At 36.2% G+C, this 22697-nt stretch overlaps 1 long non-coding RNA gene across 1 annotated transcript in view; it reads left to right on the top strand.

Moving 5' to 3' along the window:
• The first annotated feature begins 2283 nt into the window (after positions 1–2283).
• The window catches only part of LOC309620137, a 310711-nt gene continuing 290297 nt past the window's right edge, over positions 2284–22697 (top strand). Inside the window, exon 1 of the long non-coding RNA XR_014239441.1 lies at positions 2284–2822. This is a non-coding gene — a long non-coding RNA (uncharacterized lncRNA). The remainder of the gene's footprint in view (positions 2823–22697) is intronic.

The raw sequence follows: 22697 nt of genomic DNA, 5'->3' as shown, positions 1-22697 counted from the left end.
TAATTAAAATTTAAAAACAACTGCACTGTGAAAGACACTGCTAAGACAATGAAAAGAGAAGCCGCAGGCTGGGAGGACTATTTGCAAAACATATACCTGATAAAGGACTAGTATCCAAAATATACAAAGAGAACTTAAAACTAAAAAATAAAAAAACAAATAACCCAGTTCAAAAATCGGTAAAAGATATGAACAGACACCTCACCAAAGAAGATTCAGACATACTTCATTTTATTGGAGTTTGGTTTATTGTGCTTCGACGATACTGTGTTTTTTTATAAATTGAAGGTTTGTGGCAACACTGCATCAAGCAAGTCTGTCAGCACCATTTTTCCAAGAGCATTTGTTCACTTTGTGTCTCTGTGTCACATTTAGGTAATTCTCACAACATTTCAGACTTCATTATTATTATTATATTTGTTATGGTGATATGTGAACAGTGATTGTTTTGGGATGCCAAGAACTGCGCAGATATATGATGGCAAACTTAATCGATAAATGCTGTGTGTGTTCTGATTGCTCGGTGGACCGGGCCTTCCCCCATCTCTCTCCCTCTCTTTGGGCCTCCCTATTCCCTGAGACACAAGAGTAGTGAAACTAAGCCAAATAATAACCCTACAATGGCCTCTAAGTGTTCAAGTGAAAGGAAGAGTCACATGTCTCTCTCTTTAAATCAAAAGCTGAAAATGATTAAGCTTCATGAGAAAGGCATGTTGAAAGTTGAGATGGGCCAAAAGCTAGGCCTCTTGAGCCAGTTAGCCAAATTTTGAATGCAAAGGAAAAGTTCTTGAAGGGAATTAAAAATGCTACTCCAGTGAACACATGAATGATAAGAAAGCAAAACAGCCTTATTGCCGACATGGAGAAAGTTTTACTGGTCTGGATAGAAGATCAAACCAGCCACAACATTCCCTTAAGCCAAAGCCTAATCCAGAGCAAGACCCTAACTCTCTTCAATTCTATGAAGGCTGAGAGAGGTGAGGAAACTGCAGAAGAAAAGTCTGAAGCTAGCAGAGGTTGTTTCATGAGGTTTGAGGAAAGAAACAGTATCCATAACACCAAAAGTGCCTGGTGAAGCAGCAAGTACTGATGTAGAAGCTGCAACAAGTTATCCAGAAGATCTTGCTAAGATCATTAATGAAGGTGGCTACACTAAACAACAGATTTTCAATGGAGATAAAACAGCCTTCTATTGAAAGAAGATGCCATGTAGGACTTTCATAGCTAGAGAGGAGAAGTCAATGCCTGGCTTCAAAGCTTCAAAGGACAGGCTGACTCTCCTGTTAGGGGTCAATGCAGCTGGTGACTTTCAGTTGAAGCCAGTGCTCACTTACCACTCTGAAAATCCTAGGGCCCTTAAGAATTATGCTAAATCTACTCTTCCTGTGCTTTATAAATGGAACAACAAAGCCTGAATGACAGCACATCTGTTGACAACGTGGTCTACTAAATATTTTAAGCCCACTGTTGAGACGTACTGATCAGAAAAAAAAAGATTCCTTTCAAAATATTACTGCTTGCTGACAAAGCACCGGGTCACCCAAGAGCTGCGATGGAGATGTACAATGAGATTAATGGTGTTTTCATGACTGCTGGCACAACGTCTGTTCTGCAGCCCATGGATCAAGAAATTATTTCGACTTTCAGGTCTTATTATTTAAAAATTACATTTTGTAAAGCTGTAGCTACCATACATAGTGATTCCTCTGATAGATTTGGGCAAAGTAAATTGAAAACTTTCTAGAAAGGATTCACCATTCTAGATGCCATTTTTTATGGCTGAATAGTGTTCCACTGTATATATACACCATCTCTTCTTCATTCATCTGTCAGTGGACATTTAGGTTGCTTCCATATTTTGGCTATTGTAAATAGTGTTGCTATGAACATTAGGGTGCTTGTATCTTTTTGTTATTATTATTATTTTTTTTTTTAAGAGTTGCACTCAGTGCTACAACTTCTTTTTTTTTTTTTTTTTTTTAATTTATTTATTTTTTTTTTTTTTTTTATTTTTGGCTGTGTTGGGTCTTCGTTTCTGTGCGAGGGCTTTCTCTAGTTGTGGCAAGCGGGGGCCACTCTTCATCGCGGTGCGCGGGCCTCTCACCGCCGCGGCCTCTCCCGTTGCGGAGCACAGGCTCCAGACGCGCAGGCTCAGTAGTTGTGGCTCACGGGCCTAGTTGCTCCGTGGCATGTGGGATCTTCCCAGACCGGGGCACGAACCCGTGTCCGCTGCATTGGCAGGCGGATTCCCAACCACTGCGCCACCAGGGAAGCCCCGCTTGTATCTTTTTGAATTAGAGTTTTCTATGGATATATGCCCAGGAGTGGGATTGCTGGATTATATGGTAGCTCTGTCTTTGGTTTATTAAGGAACCTCCATATGATTCTCCATAGTGACTGCACCAGTTTACATTCCCACAACAGTGTAGGAGGGTTCCCTTTTCTCTACACCCTCTCCAGCGTTTGTTATTTGTAGATTTTTTTAATGATGGTCATTCTGACAGGTGTGAGGTGATACTTCACTGTAGTTTTGATTTGCATTTCTCTAATAATTAGTGTTGATGATCATCTTTTCATGTGCCTGTTGACCATCTATATGTCTTCTTTGGAGAAATGCCTATTTAGGTCTTCTGCTCATTTTTTTATTGGTTTGTTTGTTGTGTTTTTTTTTTCATATTGAGCTTTATGAGCTGTTTGTATATTTTGGAAATTAATCCCTTGTCAGTAGCATTGTTTGCAGATATTTTCTCCCATTCTGTAGGTTGTATTTTCATTTTGTTTATGGTTTCCTTTGCTGTGCAAAAGCTTTTAAGTTTAATTAGGTCCCATTTGTTTATTTTTGCTTTTATTTCCTTAACTTTAGGGGATGAGATCCAAAAAGATCTTGCTGTGATTTATGGCAAAGAGTGTTCTGCCTATGTTTTCCTCTAGGAGTTTTATCGCATCTGGTCTTACATTTAGGTCATTAATCCATTATGAGTTTATTTTTGTGTATGGTATTAGAGAATGTTCTAATTTCATTCTTTTACATTTAACTGTCCAGTTTTCCCAGCACCACTTATTGAAGAGGCTGTCTTTTCTCCATTGTATATTCTTACCTCCTTTGTCGTAGATTAATTGACCATAGGTGTGTGGGTTTATTTCTGGGTTTTCTATGCTGTTCCATTGATCTATATTTTTGTTTTTGTGCGAGTACCATACTGTTTTGATTACCGCAGCTTTGTAGTATAGAATGAAATCAGGGAGCATGATTCTTCCAGCTCTGTTCTTTTTTCTCAAGATTGTTTTGTCTATTTGGGGTCTTTTGTGTTTCAGTACAAATTTTAAAATTTTTTGTTCTAGTTCTGTGAAAAATGCCATTGGTATTTTGATAGGGATTGCATTGAATCTGTAGATTGCCTTGGATCATGGATAAATTTTAAATGTATGTTGCTAGGTGAAAGGAGCAAGTCTAAAAAGGCTACATATTGTGATTCCAACTATATGGCATTTTGGAAAAGGCTAAGCTAGTATGCAGACATGTATTTTATTGCACTGCTATCTGAGATGGCCTAGAAGCAATGACATCCCAGGAGCAATGAGCGTATTTAATGCCCTGATCTTGGTTTCTAATGGCATTGTCCAAGAAAAGGGCCCTTGGAGAAATGGCTGATTCTAAGACTGAAGCAGGAAATATATAAGATGAATCTGGGCCATCTTGTAGCTCCAGAAATTAAGTTCTTAAAATACCCCACCATGTTGGGGTTATCTTCAAGGGACACTGGGAAAAAATTGAAAGAGCTACCAATGGCTAAAGCTGGAATATTTGACCAATGAAGTAAATAAAGTAATATTGGATTATAATGTTAATAAATTAATAATAATTATTATTAAATATCCATGACTCCATACTGGTATAAATGGTTGAATAAATAAATGGAGTGAATAGACAAATCTCCCAAGCAGAATAATTCCAACAAATTTACATAGATCCTCTGCCCTCAAGGAAGTGGGATGTAACTCCCCACTCTCTAAGTGTGGGCTGTGCATCATGTCTTTTCCTCAGAGGACTGTATAGAAAGGGAAAAAGAAGAGTAATTTTACTGTAGAGAATCCTGACAAACACTACTAGGCCAGGTGATCAAAGTCAGTACTAACTGTGGTAAGTTATATTAATAGTATATACTGTGGATATGATGCAATGAGAATGGCTCTTTACTTCTCTGGTCTTACAAAAACACATAACCCCAGCCAAATCTTGAGGAAGATATCAGACAAATCTCAATAGAGAGTCATTCTACCGAATAACTGACCACTACTCTTCAAAACTATCAAGGTCATGAAACACGAGGGAGTTCTGGGAAACTGTCAGAGCAAGATGAGCCTAAGGAAACATGATGTCTAAATGTGATGTGGTATCCCAGAGGGGATTCTGGAACAGAAAAAGTGATTAGATAAAAACTAAGGAGATCTGAATAAGGTACTAATAATGATTTGGTATTGGTTCATTAGTTACAAGAAATGAAGCATACTAATGTAGATGTTAACAGCAGGGGGAACTGAGTGTGGGGTGTATGGGAACTGTGTACTATCTTTGCAGTTTTTCTTGAAATCTAAAACTGTTCTAAAATAAGATTTGTATTCTGAAAAAGGAAAAATTATATCACACTAGAGTGGCAAGTTTAGAAAATTTAGAAATATTGATAGGAGGAGCATTTATATGGCATCATCTCTAGAAGCCTTCTATAACTCCACTTCCTCTCCAGTAAGGCAGAACGAAATGTTTTTCTATGTGGTTCTATATTTTCCAGTACTTTTTTCTTTTATGACATCACATGTGTAGACAGTAAGTTTATTATTTGATTCTAAGCTCATTGAAGACAGGAAGTCTTACTTATTTTTATATTCCTATCATCTACCATAGTGCTTGGCAGATACTACATCTTTTATAAATGTTCGTTGAATATACAAATAAATAAATGAGAGGAACTATGGTTCCTCTACAATAATTAATACAACTTGATTGTTCAATGTGTCTAAATCCTTAGCTTTCATAATATATTCAATGCATACAGTCAATCAGTAAGGACATTCAGAACGGGTCTATAGCTAATAAAAATGAGTGAAAGCTAACAGTCATTGCTCAATTGCTTTTTATTGAAGAATTTCAATTATTGTCCCTAAAGGTTTTTTTCTCCATATCCTTCCACAAAAGCAAGGGGATATGAATGTCCAGTTATTTGTTAGGAAGAGAGGCCAATGAAACTAACAAGTATTTCAACAAGATTTTTGACCCATTTCTATTTATGTTGGTTTAAAATCAACTGCATTTTTATTCTGTCTTTGAAATAGTTCATTATCTTTTACTTATTATAAACCATGCCACTTTAAAAAATCTTTCAAATAAATGTATGAGTCTGTTCTGTTGAGATAATAAAGAGCTAAATTTTATAAACCATGGTTTATAAAGACCGTTACAAAGGTCTTTCTGTGCTGTCTTCTTTTAATATTTAATTTGCTTTCAGCTTTGCATGGGGGTTTCTCAAAACAAAAATCAAATCACTGTTATTACTGTTCCCATAAGTTTCATTTTGATTTAGGTTTTTAATCTTGTTATTAAGCATTAGTGATTCTGTACTCTCTTTATTGTTCACTAGTCATTAATAGGCCACATTGTTGGGTAACTATTAATTTTGGCAAGTAAGAAACAGATATTCTGTTTTAAAATAAATTGTTAAAGGGAGCAAAACAAAATAGTCCCTTTTGATTTTTTTTTCCAATCTGATATCTTGCAAGCAGAACTCATATTTTCTTCATTAAGCAAATATTTATTAAGTACCATATTGAGTATATTCTGGCTGCCTAGCACTGTGTTATAAGGTTGGAAATGCAAAAGCTCTAAAGTAGCCACAAAAATCTTCCAATTATTTATTAAATGCAATAAAAGGTTGTTTTTAATTATTTAGCTCTATTCAGTTATACAAGTAATACATGATCATAATAAAAATTGAAACAGTAAAGAAGGGTATAAGGTGAAATGTCAGTGTCCCTTCCTGCCTTCCTGATATCTCCGTCCCCCTTACCTGGAGACAAATGCTTACCATCGTCTTGTATAATCTTTTAGAAATCTTCTATGTATATTTAAGCATATATTACACACACATACACACACACACCATTTTTACTATAAAAATGGGACCTTATTGTACGTATTTTTCTGCATTTAATTCTGCTTTTGAAATTTCTAAATCAGAATATAGATGGTTTACCTCATTCTTTTAAATGGACATGCAGTAAGATACCAAGTAAAGATATATTTAAGGCATATAGATTTTATGTAGAAATTGCATCTATGACAAATGCAAATAAGTACCTATAAAACAAGGGAGAATTTTTTATATCAAATATAGAACCAGATATACTGTTAAAGTTATAAATTTTGTTTATTCACTGTAACAAATTTAGCCCTTTACTATACACAGGGAGGAGGCTTTTATAAAAATATCATGAAATTCTTTATGTAGATTAATATTCATATACATTATTCATTGAGCACCATCTATAAGCCAGAATTCATGCTAGTTGCTTAATAAATATCATGTTATCTAGTGCTCAGCAAAGACATTGTAATCAAGGAAACTTGGATTTCATTCCCTAAGTGGTTTAACAACTATATAATTTGGGGTATTGCTGCCTCTGTTTCCTGATCTTCAAAATGAGAATAATGTTACTTACCCAGATGGATTTATGCACTAATTAATGATATACTATATGTAACTACCTTGAGGGTTGTTATGAAAATGAAATGAAATAATATATATAGAAGTGCTCAGAGCAGAGCCTAGTAAAGAGTAAGTTCCATACAAGTTTGCTAAATAATAGCAGACTATGTATTTAGCACAATACCCATAGATCATTTAACCAATAATACGAGTCACACATTATGCTAGAACTTACAGATATAATAAAATATTCTGGCTAATTGAAATTGAAAAGAGTATTGGCAGGGGACTTCACATTATTTGTATATTCCTTTATTGTTTAAATTATGAATATTATTTAAAATGTGAATTAATTTATATTTTACCAGTTATACATGCACATAGCTTTAAAAGATAAAAAACAAAAAGGTTTATAATAAGAATCTGTCTTCATCTGTCCCACCCCTCCCTGTCCCTTAGTTCTGCTCTTGAGAGGCAATCAATTCAATTATTGTAGCTGTTTCAACTGGTATTAACTGCCATATGTGTAAGTAATGTACATACATTGCTCTTTTTGGATTCATCAGTTTCAGACATTATCTACTGACTATTGAAAACATTATGATAGTTGAAGATTTATCTTTTTATATTACAGTCCTCCCCGCTTTGCCAAGCCAATTTCCTCATGTGGTTATATCATAGTTTTTTGTTGTTGCTATGAAATCAGTACAGTTGCCCCTTGGTATCCACAGGTGGGATTCGTTCCAAGACCCCCCCCCCCCAACACACACACCGAGGAATCCAAAATCTGCAGGTGCTCAAGTCTTTTATATAAAATGGTGTGGTATTTGCATTTAACCTATACACATCCTCCCTTATACTTTAAATCCTCTCTAGGATACTTATAATATCTAATACAATGTAAATACTATGTAAATAGTTGTAAGCACAATATAAATTCTATGTATATAGCTGCCAGCTTTTTGGAACTTTCTGGAAATTTTTTTAAAATATTTTTGATCAGTGGTCACAGATGTGGAACCCCCAGATAAGGAGAGACAACTGTATTCAACATTTGCATTAATACTGATGTAAATATTGTTTAATGCTGGACCATACTTTGAACAATTATTAATGAATTAGATTCATGGACCCCTACTTGGGCCCTAGCCCAACTCGAGGCCCCCCTCTTGAGCCCCTTGCTGAACCGAAACCCCTCTGGCTCAGTTCAGGGAGGTTTTTTTCCATTCGGATTCACACAGCCAATAAGGAAACCAATGCTGAGGCTGAAACAGCAGGAGCTTTATTCAATGGCCAGAGAATGGAGAAGTGGGAACTTAGTTCACAAATCAACTTCTCATCAGGGGTTGAGCTTTTTTAAGGCAATGTTAATGAGGGGGAGGCATATGTATTGGTTTTCTAGGAAAAGGTGGAGTTCTTCCTGGTACTCGGGTGCCAACTCTTTTCTGCCCTTGTATGGTCCTTTGGCATCTGGGTTGGAAGCTGGTTGAACCATCATGGCGTGGATGGGCGGAGATCTTACTATTGTAATGAGATGGTAATGAGCTGCAGGGCAACCTTTGTCCTACTTTTGGAGCTGAATCAGCTTGCACCAGTTTTCTTGTCGTTAGACTCTTGTTCTTGCGATGTTAACACAGCTAGAGGATGTGGTTAGTTTTGGTTTTCTGCAAGTTTACCTGGAGGAAGGGGCAAGGGTATGGTTCTGAGGCAACAGCCTTGGTAACACTGACTACACTTACTTTCTCTTAAAACATTTCATTTGTCCTGAAATTAATAATCTCCTCCTTGTTCTCCATTATTTGAGTCTTTTAAGTACCTGTTCTTCCATTTTTCTCCCAATACTCCAACATATCTGTAAAACATCTATTAATAATTTCTCCAAATGTTCCAAAACATTATGTAACCCATACTTTTCCATATTTTTTAAACTTAGAGATCTTCCTCCCAGAGGTTTCAGTTTCCCCTTTTCTAACCTGGATTGGTTGTTCCTATGCCTGCTTCATAAGCTGTTATTCTGGGAGTTCCCTTCACCATTCCCCAGACTTGGATCTCCTATATTTTGAGTTTCGTGTCTTCTCTCAGCTTATTCTTTTGTTCTCTGAAATACATCCTCCAGTGCCTTTCTCAATTAGAGTACACAGTATACAAATTTTTGAGTCCTCCCATGTCTGAAAGTGTTCATTCTATCTTCCACTTGATTGATAGTCGGATTGGTATAGAATGCAAGGTTGAAAATATTTAGTATCTGAAAGTCTTCTTCCTGGCTATTCAGTGTCTTCAGAGAAGAATTCTTCAGTTACCTGATTAAGGATGCCTATGCCTGGCTGCCTGTATTCTAGGAGCAAAGATAGAGGATGAGGCCACAAGTTTAATAATTTAACTTCTACTTAATTCTCCTTTAGGTCGTCTGTGTCTCATTCATGTTTTCTTCTTCAGTTGGCATCTCCAAGTTGAGAGATTCTCAGATTTAATTTCTCTAAGAAGTTAGGGGTCACCTGGCTGACAAGGTAGGAGAGGAACTAATTTCTGATAATATCCACATAACTTACTTTCACTTTCTGCATTAACTAATGACTTTATCCCTAAGCATTGAGGCCCTCAGGGGTACTTCGGGATGAATTGTTCTTTTTTCATCAATGTCTTCCTTTACTGGCACTTAATTCTAGCCTCCTCTGTCCTTGTAAATGAACTATCATGCTCCTGTCTTTGAAAAAAAAGTTACTCTCTCATCTGTTTTCTTCTTTCCTGTTTGTTTTATCTTTATGGGTTTATGCCTTACAGGCTGTAGTAGGCAGAATAATAACTCCCCCTCAAAGATATCCACATCCGAATCCCTGGAACCTATATATATATATATATAATCTTCCATGTTAAAAGGGACTTTGCAGATGTGATTGAATTCAGCATTTTGAGATTGGGAGATTACCCTGGATTATCTAGGTGAGCCCAATGTAATCACAATAGTCCTTATAAAAGGGAGGCGGGAGGATCAGAGTTATTAGTTAGAGATGTGAGGATGGAAGCAAGAGGTTAGAGTGATGAAACAAAGGGGCCATGAGCCAAGGAATGCAGACCTCCTCTAGAAGCTGAAAAAGTCCAAGAAAAGGAACTGTAAGAGAGTAAATTTGTGTTGCTTTAAGCTACACAAGTGTGGTAATTTGTTACAGCAGCAATAGGAAACTAACATGGATTGTGCTACCAACTGTGGGGTTTTGTAACAAATATCTAAATATGTAGAAATGGGGTTGGAACTGAGTAATTGGCAGAGGCTGGAAGGATTTTGACGAGCATGATAAGAAAAGCCTAGATTACCTTGAAGAGACTGTTAGAAATATGGGCATTAAAAGTGTTGCTGGTGAGGACTCAGAAGGAATATAGTAAAGAAAACTTATGCTGCCTTAGAGAATACCTAAATTATCATGAGCAGAGTGTTGGTTAGAAATGTAGATGTTTATAAAAAACGCTGCTGCTAAGGGCTCAGAAGGAAATGGTGAACATGTTATTGGAAACTGCAAGGAAGGGGACCCTTGTTATATCATTGCAGAAAGCTTTGCTGAACTGTGCCCTACAGTTACATGGAAAGCAGAACTTGTGAGCAGTGAACTTGGATATTTAGCTGAGATTTCCAAGCAAAGTGTTGAAGTTGCAGGCTAGTTTTTTCTTGCTGCTTATAATAAAATGCAAGAGAAAAGAGACAGATTGAGGGAAGGACTATTATACAAAAAAGGAACCAGAACTTGATGATTTGTGAAATTCTCAACCTATCCAGATTATAAAAGTAGCTAAAATGAGGAGATTCAGTACCAGGAAATCATACCTGGAGAGAAAGCAAAGGGTGTGGCTAGACAACCTTTTGCTAATGCTGCCTCAAAAGGAATAAGAGAGCAGAGTATTTACTCAGAGGGATCTTTGAAAAGATTAGTCATGTGATTCATGGACTCCCTCAGCCATTTCAGCGGAGCTGAGCTGAAAAGAGATATGGGATTACCTAGGAAAGAGCTTTGGAGTGGCTTCCTCTCTAATGGAGTGTATCCTTTTGATATACATGGCAGACTCACGTTTTTTGTAAGCGTTATATCAGAAGAAATACTGCCATCTGTACTGAAAGAGACAGAGAAAAGATGAAATAAAAGAAGGCTAACAGACTCCCCAAAATCTACAAATAAGAAGCATTGCTGGTAAAACTGCTTAACTGCAAACACATGCTGTGGTTCATAAAATGGAAGGATGATTTCAAAGGCAGAGTGGAGGGCCCTGAGGGTGGAGCCACGGGCTCAGAGGGAGGAGCTAGGAGCCAAAGAGGATTATTCCCTAGTGTATTCTGGATTGGATTTTAGATTTTCTTGGTACCAGTAACTCCTTTTTTCCTTTTCCTTTCTCCCATTTTGAACAGAAATATGTCTAGCTGTTATCCTGTACCTGCCCCCGTCATTGTGTTTTGGGATCAGATGACCTGTTTCTTGAGTTTCAGAGGTTCACAGATGGAGAGGGATTTTGCTCCAGTATAGAATATACTGATAGTCTCACCCATACCAAATTAGGGGATTTCAATTATGAGATCTGTGACTTTTGATATGATGGAGAAAATTTGATGAGATTTTGGACTTGAGTTGATGCTGTAATGAGTTGAGACTTTTGTGGACCTTGATATATGATGCATGTAGTTTGCATGTGAGATGGACGTGCATCTTTGGGGCCTGGAGGGAAGACTATGGAAGGCTGAATAATGAACCCCCGAAGATGTCCATGTACTATTCCCTGGAACATGTGACTATGTTTCCTTACATGGTAAAACAGACTTTGCAGATTGATTATATTAAGGACCTTGAGATAGGAAATTATCCTGGGTTATCCTGGTGGACCCAATGTAATCACAAGAGTCCCTATAAAAGGGAGGCAGGAGAATCAGATTCATTAGTCTTAGATGTGAGAATAGAAGAGCTAGGTTGAAGTGAAATGAAGAAAGGGCCGTGAGCCAGGGAGTGCAGCCTCCAGAAGATGAAAAAGGTAAGGAAAAGGATTCTTCCCTGAAGCTTCCAGAAATAACACTGCTGACACCCTGATTTTAGAGTTTTGACCTCCAAAACTATAAGAAAATAAACATGTGTTGTTTTAGGCCACTAAGTTTGTGGCAGCAAGAGGAAACCAGTAAAGATTTTAATACATTTTAATGAGATTTTGTGAGGGGTTAGAGAGAAGAAGCATGTATGTTTAGTTTCCCATGTTTTAACTAGAAATAAGTTGTATTATTATTATTAGAAAAAATATTTAAAATATGTCCCCTTCAATAAAATCCTGCCTGTCCTTTATAATCTAGCTAACATCTAACAACTTCTGTGAAAACGTTTTCTTTTTAACTTCTCTAGCACTCAGTGGCTTATCTTTTTTGAACCTGTGTAATATTTACTATTTTTACTGCTTAATTTTATACTTAACCATATATAGTATTAGTTTAGTGACTAAAGACTTCATATATTAATTCCTCAACCATTTGTCAACATATCTTAAATATATTGAGTATCTCCTAGTGCCAGGCACCATGCTGAGTGTTGAGATGCAAGATTCAAAGAGGGCTCCAAGAGACAAATCCTGCCTTGAAAAGCACAAATAGCCTCCACTATTATAATTTCCTATTACCTTGTAAGACTCTGTCACTAGATTGTAGACTCCCTGAAGGCAGGGCATTTTATATTCCTCTAAGATGCTTGACATGATATTAGAATCTTAGTAAAACTTTATCTGTGAGGAAGATAGGAAGAAAAAAAGGAAAGAAAAAAAATACAGTAATCTCTTCTAGGACAGGATGGAATTCTTTCTGTTCCCCACTATCAGAATGCCATTTAGGTAATCTTGCTAGAATAATCTATTAAAATAGTTTATTCCTCTTGGTAGGCAACTCTAAACAGTCACAAAATTAGCCTGAAGTCCATTGTGTAGTTTCATTTAGAATGAGTCTCCTTAATTCTTGATCTATGTGTTATAATTAAAATTAAAACATCTGCAGACATTTTATATTGATGGTAATTTAGAATTTTTGATTTGGCCTTTTATAAAGGTTGTTTAAAGTCAAATTGCCTAAAATACATTTTATGTTTCCTCCCTTGACCTTTAAGAAATTCATTTAGGCAATTAATGTCTATAATTAATAAAGTTAGTGATTTTAGCTCTTGTGCAGCAGAATCTCTAAGAAAAGGCCTCATACCTAGCCAATAAGAAAAAGAACATGTTTTAATTTTCAGTACATGCCTTTGGTTCCCATGGAAACAGTTCAGTAAAAGAAGTTTGAAATGTTACATATTATTTAATATCTTATATTCATATAAATATTATCAGAAGATATGTCATATCTATTCAAGTGTAAAGTATCATGGGAGTTAAACAAAGGAATATGTTAAATTGAAAGTCATTGTGGCCCATTGCTGTTGACACTGCTGGCCTGGAAGGAACTCAAGAACTATCTTGAAAAAATAATCAGTACCTTTAGTAGAAAGTGTAGTGATTTTATTAGTGAGGATTCTTGTAACCACAGTATAAGAATTCTATTTTGTAGGAAAAGACTTCAGAATTTGAATTTTAAGGTTTTGAGGGGATATCAGTTTAAAATTGGCTTACATTTATTCACTTAGATTTATTTGGGGATCAGTAAAACTGGATGGATCCCAAATAAAAGAGGTTATTGGCTTTGCATTCTAATGAAAAATTTCAAAATGGAAACCATTCCAATAAATATAGTTTTCACTTTCAACCAATTCCATATACTATTCGCCAAATCTCAACTATTAAGCCTAAGCATTTAGCTATTTCAGATCACTGAGAATTCTGTTTGTAACTCTACAAATCTTTTAGATTAGAATAACATTGTTGGATGGGACTTTGGAGATATTTATTTTCTTTCATATTTCTGGTTTTTTAAAATCTCAGAATATTGAAGGAATTTGCTGAACACCGTGAAGTCTATATATCATACTTTCTTCTGCAGCATATTTACATTGATTGTCACATGCAGTTTCTAGTTATGGCTACTACACATCAGCCTGACCATTCCCTAATGCACTAGTCCATGTGGAATCTTTCCTGGACTGCTTAGTCTCACAATGTGGAACGCTAAGGCAGGGACCACACCCACCCATGTTCCAGTAGTACCTTAAACTCTTATGTTTGCTTCCTTGTATGTCAGTCTTGTCAGTCTGTAAACTCTCTGAGGCTGAGGGCCATGTCTTATTGGTTTTTAATTCATCCTTGCCTGGCCTAGCTGAAATGGAGCTCAATGAATTAATATTAACATGCTTTCCTTAGAGAAGTATAACATGCTTTCCTTAGAGAAGTATATTCTTGTATTTAGCAATGAATATACTGGATAATTATTCTAAATAACTCTAGAAATAATTCTTTGCAAATATTTGAGTGTGTGGCACATGCTAAATTTCCAAATAGCCAACTAGCCTGTTGCCACATACACAAAAATGCCTAAGTGGCTTTTCTGTGAGAATGATGCATGACTGGCTTTTAAATAGCTCAAAGGTTAAGAGATACTGGTAGAGTGTTACAAAAAACATCCATGTGACTGCATTGCCTAAGAAAAAGATAATTTCAAAATGTATCCTTAAGCAAATATTGCCAAGTCTTTTCCAGTACAAAACAGGGTGATTTACAAGCAAAGTGGTTACACTGACAAGATCTGATGGTACCCAGGACCCTTGGTGCTCTCTGATTCATCGCCTGACCTTGTCACTAAACTTCTTTTTGTGCCTGTCAGTGCAGCTGTAAAACTGCAAAAAACACTCTCCCTTAGAAAAGCCTTCCTTAACTGAGTGTTCTGAGAGGTATGTATCTGGAAAATAAAAGTAACTGTAAAGAAAATGCTATAAGCAATGCTGTCAATCTCTGTAGCAAAAATTGCCCCAACGCATATTGAAATCTTTGACACGAAGAATTTTTAAAACATTTTTGACTCCCCGTCTCCCTATCCTATCCCCTTAGGATGGGATTAATCCTCTTTTGTAGCATCAAACACCATGGAGTCCAATCAAAGACGCAAGCTGCCATAATTGCTAGCAATCCAAACTACTTCACAAAAGCTACCACATCAAGGCAAGGAGCTCTGCCTTCTGTCAGTGCTAGGGTTTCCTCCTAGGCAGCAGTGGCCAAGAGTGGAAGGGATATGATGACATGGACTCATGAAATATTTAGTTTATTGCTATTGACTAAGATAAGATCAGTTGAGTGATACAACAGTGTGGTATCTAAAATAAGCTCTTGTATGCAGGTTCAGTACAATTCCTTTTATGTCCAGTTTAAATCTGTCTCTATATGATCCTATAATTTACCTATTGAACAAGACCCCTACCACATTCCTTTCTAGTGTTTCCCTGAATGTGGAGCTGACTGGATCATATTTTACTCTGATTACTGATTGACTTTCTGATTACTATTTACTTCATTTGAATAAACTTGGTTTTCATTATATTATAAATATAAAAGGAGCAGGATATAACTAGGGCAACTAGAAATGGGGTCCGTGCAGTTCAGTCTCAGTTATAACTTCTGCTTAATTCAGTCAAACTCAGCTGTGTTCTTGAGTCACCTTAACTCCTATGGTTGTAAGAGTTCGAATACTCTGTTACCTCCATTTCCTTTTCTTATCTGCTGTTCTCCAGTATCTCACCTGTACATGTTTCTGATTTCACTGATCTAACACATTCCGTTTCTACTTACTAAAGTGATGTATTTCCCTTCTTCTATGCCAGAGATTTCCACTCTGCTTAAAAACCTGTCTAACAACCATTAAATCAATTCTGTGGTCTGGTGAGATTCACTCAACTAGGCACCATAAGGGGAATATTAAATACTGTTTCTAACTTTACCAAACTCTTCACAAAACAACATCCAACGTTTTATATATCTCCCACTTCTGCAGGCCATTCAGTTGAAACTCTTATTCTGGAGAAATCCAAGAGTGTCATTGCATTCCTCCCTATGTCATCCTATAGACAATTTTTTTATAACTTTACAAATATTTTTGATAAAATGAATTGTCTCAACTCTCACTGTTTAAATTTTTAGTTCAGTTGGCATGATAAAATATCTTCTACCTGAGCATTCTAATGGTATCTCACACTGTGTGCTTATATTTTAGAGGTAAGATTATTCACATTTAGAGGTTGAATTTTTAGGTCATTATTATTTAGATACCAAAGTTGGCTCTAGCTATCTATGTTTTACATGCTGAAAAGAAACTGTGACGCATGCTTGAATTATTTAGGCTTTTATTTCTTTTGGAAAAATGTCATGTTTGTTAAATTTTAAAATGTTCTTTTTAATGTCAACTAACATTGAGATATAAATTAAACAAAAAAAGTACTAAATGGGGGAAAATGTACTATTAGATTATTCCAAGAATATTTTAACTCCAAAAATATGTTATGAGTCACAAAAGTACAGAGTTAGCACAAGGTATACTTTAACACCATGTGCATTTATTTTAAAAGGTAAGTCATTTTATGTCAAATGCTAAGTATAGTCACCAAAATGGACTCTATCCACTAAAGAACATTTAGTAAAAGGAAATATAAGTACAGAAACATATTTGCCATTCATTTCAAAGTTTGTATGCTTTACAAATCGTTTGAACAAAAAGTCTACAGATATAAGGAGACTATTATTTGACCAAAGTATTTGAATTAAAAAAAAAAATAGAATATTTTAACCATTAAAACAGAATATTCTGGTATAATTATATTTTTTCATATTGCTAGGGAGCATGTTTTCTTTATTTTAGTATTTCCTAAATCACTTAGCACAGCTCAATACATATTGGTTCAGTGAAGTAATTCTCTTCTTTCCTGTTAATTTTCGTTTTTGCTGTTGAGATTCAAAGGTCATCCTAAATGAGAAAAAAATATAATGGCTTGGCAAACTTATTAAAATTCATCCCCTTCATCTGAATGTTTTGCTGAATTAATTAATCTATTCATCGATCAAAGCTATGCTGAGTGGAAACTATGTGTTATTATATGCCAGGTACCATTCAAGAACTGGCATAGAGATGAATAAAACACAAGACTTCTCAAAATATTCACAAGCTAGTGGGGAAGGCACATAATCAGATGATTAAGATATAATCAACAAAAATAATTCATAAATAATCAATATGATCTATTTTCATCAACTTTGGGTACAAATCAATCAAATCTTTTTTCTTCTAAGTATCTACCATCCCATGTTAGCAGAAATCCCATAGTTTCTCCTTTGATCTCATTCCCCTTACTCCCATTTTAATACTCAGTAACCCAGGGGTAGTTGTTGAATCCAAAGAGATCATTTTTGCTTTCAAATGTCAGGGAGAGAGAGAACTGAGAAAACGCATTTTAGTCTACCAAGTTTTCACCTTTGTTGTTTCCACAAGGATCTGGATTTCTCTAACATGTTTAGGTTTAAAGTCTTAGTTCTTTTGATTCATGCTTATATGTTTAGCTATGCCGCATCCTGCCCCATAGTTCTTGGGTCATCCCTGGTCACCACCTAGACAACTTGTAGACTCATGATGAGATCCAATTTAGAAGTCTTGGAATCCTTTCTTTCCAATGAATCTCAGTAAATATCAGTCCAGTCAACCGGAGAGTTCATATAATATTGAACCTCAAAAAGTGAGGGATAAGAATTATAGAACTTTCCTCTTAGGTGTCTACTTAATCTCTGTGCAAATTAGTTAACCTCTTTATTAGATTATTTCTGTTTTTTGAAGAATATTAGGATATTGGGAGGGGCTACTTTTTCAAGCCACACACAGCACAACTTTCCCTTAAAGCATCAGGTACCTGAAGTCTTTGATTTCTATAACAACGGTAGGGAGTTCAAGGTCCCCCAACCTCAAAAAATCTGCCTATAGGTTACTTGTCTCCACCTCTAGACACAGAATAGTGTCTTATTTATATTTACTATTTATTTTTCATTTTGATTCCTTGCACATGAGAATATACTCTATAATACGTAAAGAAAGTAATCTGGAAATATTGGGGAAACCCCTTCGGTTTAACTAATTTAAACATAGAGTAATACATTAGTTCACCCAGCAAATTTGTACTGAGTGTCTACTGCTTTCTAAGTTTTGGGACAGCAGTGAATATGAGGCACCAGCTCTTATGGAATGCATATGCTAGTGGTTGGAGGTTGGAGACACACAAAATTATAAACAAATATATATATATGTAATATGGCAGATGGTGATAAGTGTTTGAAAAATAAAAATTAGGGTAAGGAACAGAGGTTAACTGAGGGTGGAAGGAGGATATTATATAGACTATTTTAATAGAGCACCCAGGGAAACCCTCTTTGCAACGTGACCTTTGTGCCACCATCTGAAGGGAAGAGCACACCATGACAAATACGGTAAGAGCATTCTTTGTAGAGGGAATAGTAAGATAGGAGCATGCTTTGTTTCAGTTAGGACAATCAGCCAGCTATGGATAAAGTAAGGATGGGAAGAGGGGATTTAAACACTTTTTTAAAAAGGTTTAGAAGATTACATGGTGTATTGGTTTTCTATTGCTGCTATAACAAATTACCACAAACTTGGAGACTTAAAACAGCATAAATTAATTATATTACAGTTCTGGAAGTCAGAAGTCTGAAAATGGGTCTTATGGGGCTAAAATCAAGGTGTCTGCAGGACTGCATTCCGTTTTGAAAGCTTTAGGGGAAAACCCATTTCCTTGCCTTTTCCAGTTTCTGGAGTCTACCTGCATCCTTTGCTTCATAGTCATCTTCCTCTATCTTCAAAGTCAGCAACGTTGCATCTCTCTGACCATTCTTCTGTAGTTGCATCCGTCTCTGACCTCCTTTTCTGTCTCCCTCTTACAGTTTTTAAGGACACCTGTGATTTCATTGGACTCAGCTGGATAATACAGGCGAACCTACCCATTTTAAAGTCAACTGAATAGCAGCCTTAATTCCCCTTTTGCCATGAACTCTAACATATTTACAGGTTCTGGGAATTAGGACATGGACATCTTTGAGGGACCATTTTACACATACATAGACACACATATACACACACACATACACATATCAGGGTTGGGAAGACCTTCTTAAGCATGAGAGAACCCCTGCTACCACATGAGAAAAGAATAATATATCCTGTAATTAAAAATATAAAACTTTTTGGCAAAAACACCATACACAAAGTTAAAATTAGAAAATAATACTGTACCTTATATGGCATGTAAAGGACAGTTTTTTTTACTAATATGTATTAAAGCACCAATAACCTAAAAGAAAAATGGTCAAAGGACATTAACAGGGTTCTCAGGAAAAGATATACAAATGGACAAGAAACATATAAAGAGATGCTTAATGCCACTCATAATTAGTGTTGCCAGATTTAGCAAATAAAAATACAGGATGCTTAGTTAAACTTGAACTTCAAATAAACAATGTTTACTTCTTCTTCAGTACAAATATGTTCCAAACATTACAAGGACCATACTTATACTGAAAATTATTTGTTGTTAACAGAAATTCAAGTTTAACTGGGCATCCTTTATTTTATCGGGTAGCTTTACTCATAGTGAAAGAAATATAAATTAAGAAAGCAATGTGATTCCATCTTAATAGCATCTGGTAAAAATTTAAAATGATTGTACCCTGTGTGTTTAATGTTGTCTGATTTCTAGGCAAGGAGTACCTCAGTTAACCCAGTCCCCTAAGGCTCATGGCCCAGAATTAGTTTTGTCGCCCTAAACCTGAGTTACAGTGTACCACAGGTCAGCATCTAGGCACTATTTTGCAAACCAAAACACAGTCTTTCTTGTTTGCTCTGTCAAAACAACCAGGCTCTGCTTTGGTATTCTATGGGTACTCTGATTCATTTGGAGCCTAGAGCCACGTTCTTACCCCCAACCTGCGTGCTTCAGTTCTAGAAGCCATTATCTCATCTTGTCAGCTCTCTCAGATTCACTGTGTCACCAAGACTGCTTTTCTGTGTCTTGCTCCACTTGAGACAATATGACTTGGAACCAAAAAAGCTGAAGTTTTTATTGCCTTACCACCAAACGTTGTTATCAGGGGAACAACGTGGGCTTGGTTTAAAATGAGCTGCTGAACTGAAACTTTATGCCCGTTGATTATTAACTCCCCATTTCAGTTAAACAAGATGAATAAGCTCTAGAGATCTTCTGTGCAATATTGTACAGTCAACAATAATGTGTTATACACTGAAAATTGAGGATAAATCTCATGTTAAGTGTTCTTACCACAGTAAAATAAAGTTTAAAAATAATAAAGTGAGCTGCTGAGTGTTGCAGCCACTCAGACATTTTGCATGTCATCTTTAGCTGAAGAAGAAGGACTCTCACAGACCTGTTACATAGGAGAGGAAACAGCAAGAATAACTATGAGAACAGAGGCAAAAGTATAATCAGAACCCTACAACTCACTGAGAAGACCATTACTGCTGGTAGTATAGTAAAGCCTTGCCAGGTTGGGAAGCTTCATCAGCTTTATGCAGGAAAACCCCATCGAGAATAAGTGCAGGAGATTCTTCTGTGTGTTCAGCAATAAAAGAAGGCATGGGAAACAGGAAGTCTGTGTTCTTCCTGCTCTTGCCGTATAATACAATCAATGTGCATATCATTTTCTGATCCAACATAACACCTTGATTGTTACATACACAGAAGTACTGTTAGCAGAGCCTGTCTGACTGTGCAAAATAACTTGAGAGGTAAGTGATTGGGAGGTACAGGATGTTTCCAGGACCTTATAGTCCAAAGCAACTAAGACTTATAAAAAAACAAATAACAGAAAAAACTAGTAATTTACAGAATAACCCTAGGCCTTTTCAAAGGCCAAGATAAATTATCACAAAATGAAAAAGTAGGTGTGATGAAGATGAAAAAGTAGCAAGAGCCTTAATAAATAAAGAGCTCTAAGAATCAATATTAACAGTTGAATACTTCTGCAGTGTTGCTCTATTTGCTGCTTTAGATCCATTCTTTTGCCATTTTCTGCTCTGCTTGGTATTCTGAGGACTAACCTCTGAGAAACATATCATTAAGACTCACTTAAATGCTGGCTTTCAGTTGAGTTCAGCCAATGGAACACTCTGAGTGCAAGAGAAAAATGATTCCCCACTCCCAACCTACCTTGCAGTGGCTAGATCCCTCAAAGAATTCCTTCAACAACTGTATCTGGAAAATCACTGGATACTTTAAGCCAAGATATACGGATACCTGGGGAACAACAACACAGATTGGTGGGACGTTCTTGACTCTTTAGATTCTGCTTGCCTGAAGGTCACACAACTTTCTGCCCTAAGTAGAGAGGGCAAGTGCTACACATTTCACAAATCAAAACATAGCTAAGGCAGTTTCTTATTTTCCAAAATCTCATTTAGTAACTTTTCAGTTCTAAGACTTTAGGCATCCAGTTTCTAACGTGTTTAGAAAGGACTTTTGGAGTTTTATACAGTTGTCAAATTTTATTCAGGGCAATATATTTGCTGTACTTTAAATTTTTATCCAAAACTCTTTCTTCCACTTATTAGAAGTTGTTTCTTAAAGATGAGACACTGCAGGCCTTTCCTCCTTTTAAAGAACGGATAGGATGAGGACTTCCTTGATCTGACCGAGATAGGCATGTCTTCGCGTGGAGAAGTGCAGGCCTCACAACACCCACTGCCTCCGTGCCACCAGTGCAGTACCCACACCTCGATTGTGGGATTGATCAGTTTTACCAGACGTGGGAGTGGAGAGGGCTGAATAGGTTAGGAAAGGCTGGTGCTTGTTAATATCTTATATCCCATCTACTTCTAAAATTAATTAATTTGTGCATAAAACATGAATTAAAAGAGTGGTAAGAGAAACCATTAAGAAAAGGGGAGATAAGTATACAAGGGTTGAGAAAATTACTGTAATTATTGCATTCAGTTCTGCACATTTTCAGAGTCAATAATGGAAAGAAATCGATATAGATCTCACCACCTGATTTCTGAAAAGCAGAGAAGTTTTTTTCACAAATAAGGAACCTGTATTCTGCAAGTCTGTCTCGCTCCTCACCTGCTAAACAATCCGAGCTTAATATTTGCATCGGGAGAATGGATCACAAAAAAGACTCAATTTTTATGGACTGCAAAGGGTTGTTGCAAGGGCCAAATGATCAAATGTGGAAAAAGTACCTTGTGAATTATAAAATCCTGTGTAAGTGGGAATCCTTAATATGACCACTGAACTGTAGGTAAGAGACACCAAGTGTTCCTTCACCTTCAAATTTAAAAGAAAATTGTATTGCATTAGAATTTTCTAAAAGATATTAAGTCAGTATTTTAACAGCAATTTTGAAGAAGACGTGGAAATGTTTTCAACTGGCTGACTCCGTGTTGAGCAACACATACGCATAGTGCTTAATTAAGTAGCAGATGTTTGATGCAAAACTGAAAATAGTGCAAGTGAATAAATGGAAGTGTTAATTAACTGTGTATGTATGTATTTATATGTATACATGTACATGTATATTCATATTTGTGTGTGTATATTCATATGTTTATATGGATAAATGATTATATGCTGTGAGTGGCATCATATAGGCTTATTTGGATATTCCTCAAACAGATGGATATCTTGAAATTATTTTGGTTCTCTAGGCTAAGAAGTGCTGTGATACATTTTTTTTTTTCTAAATGCACTTCATTTGTAGTATATGCTTTTTAAAAATTTTAAGTTGTATTTTTATTCCCAAGATTACAAAGTGTTGGGTTTTTTTTTTTTGCTTTATAGTTGTGTGTTAGTTTCTGCTTTATAACAAAGTGAATCAGCTATACATATACATATATCACCATATCTCCTCCCTCTTGCATCTCCCTCCCACCCACCCTCGCTATCCCACCACTCTAGGTGGTCACAAAGCACCGAGCTGATCTCCCTGTGCTATGAGGCTGCTTCCTACTAGCTATTTTACATTTGATAGTATATACTAGTCCATGCCAGTCTCTCACTTCGTCGCAGC

This window comes from Balaenoptera borealis, assembly GCF_965194805.1.
Source record: "Balaenoptera borealis genome assembly, chromosome: X".
NCBI lineage: Eukaryota > Metazoa > Chordata > Mammalia > Artiodactyla > Balaenopteridae > Balaenoptera > Balaenoptera borealis.
The sequence above is the reverse complement of the archived record's forward strand: the minus strand, read 5'-3'. Positions and strand labels throughout refer to the sequence as shown.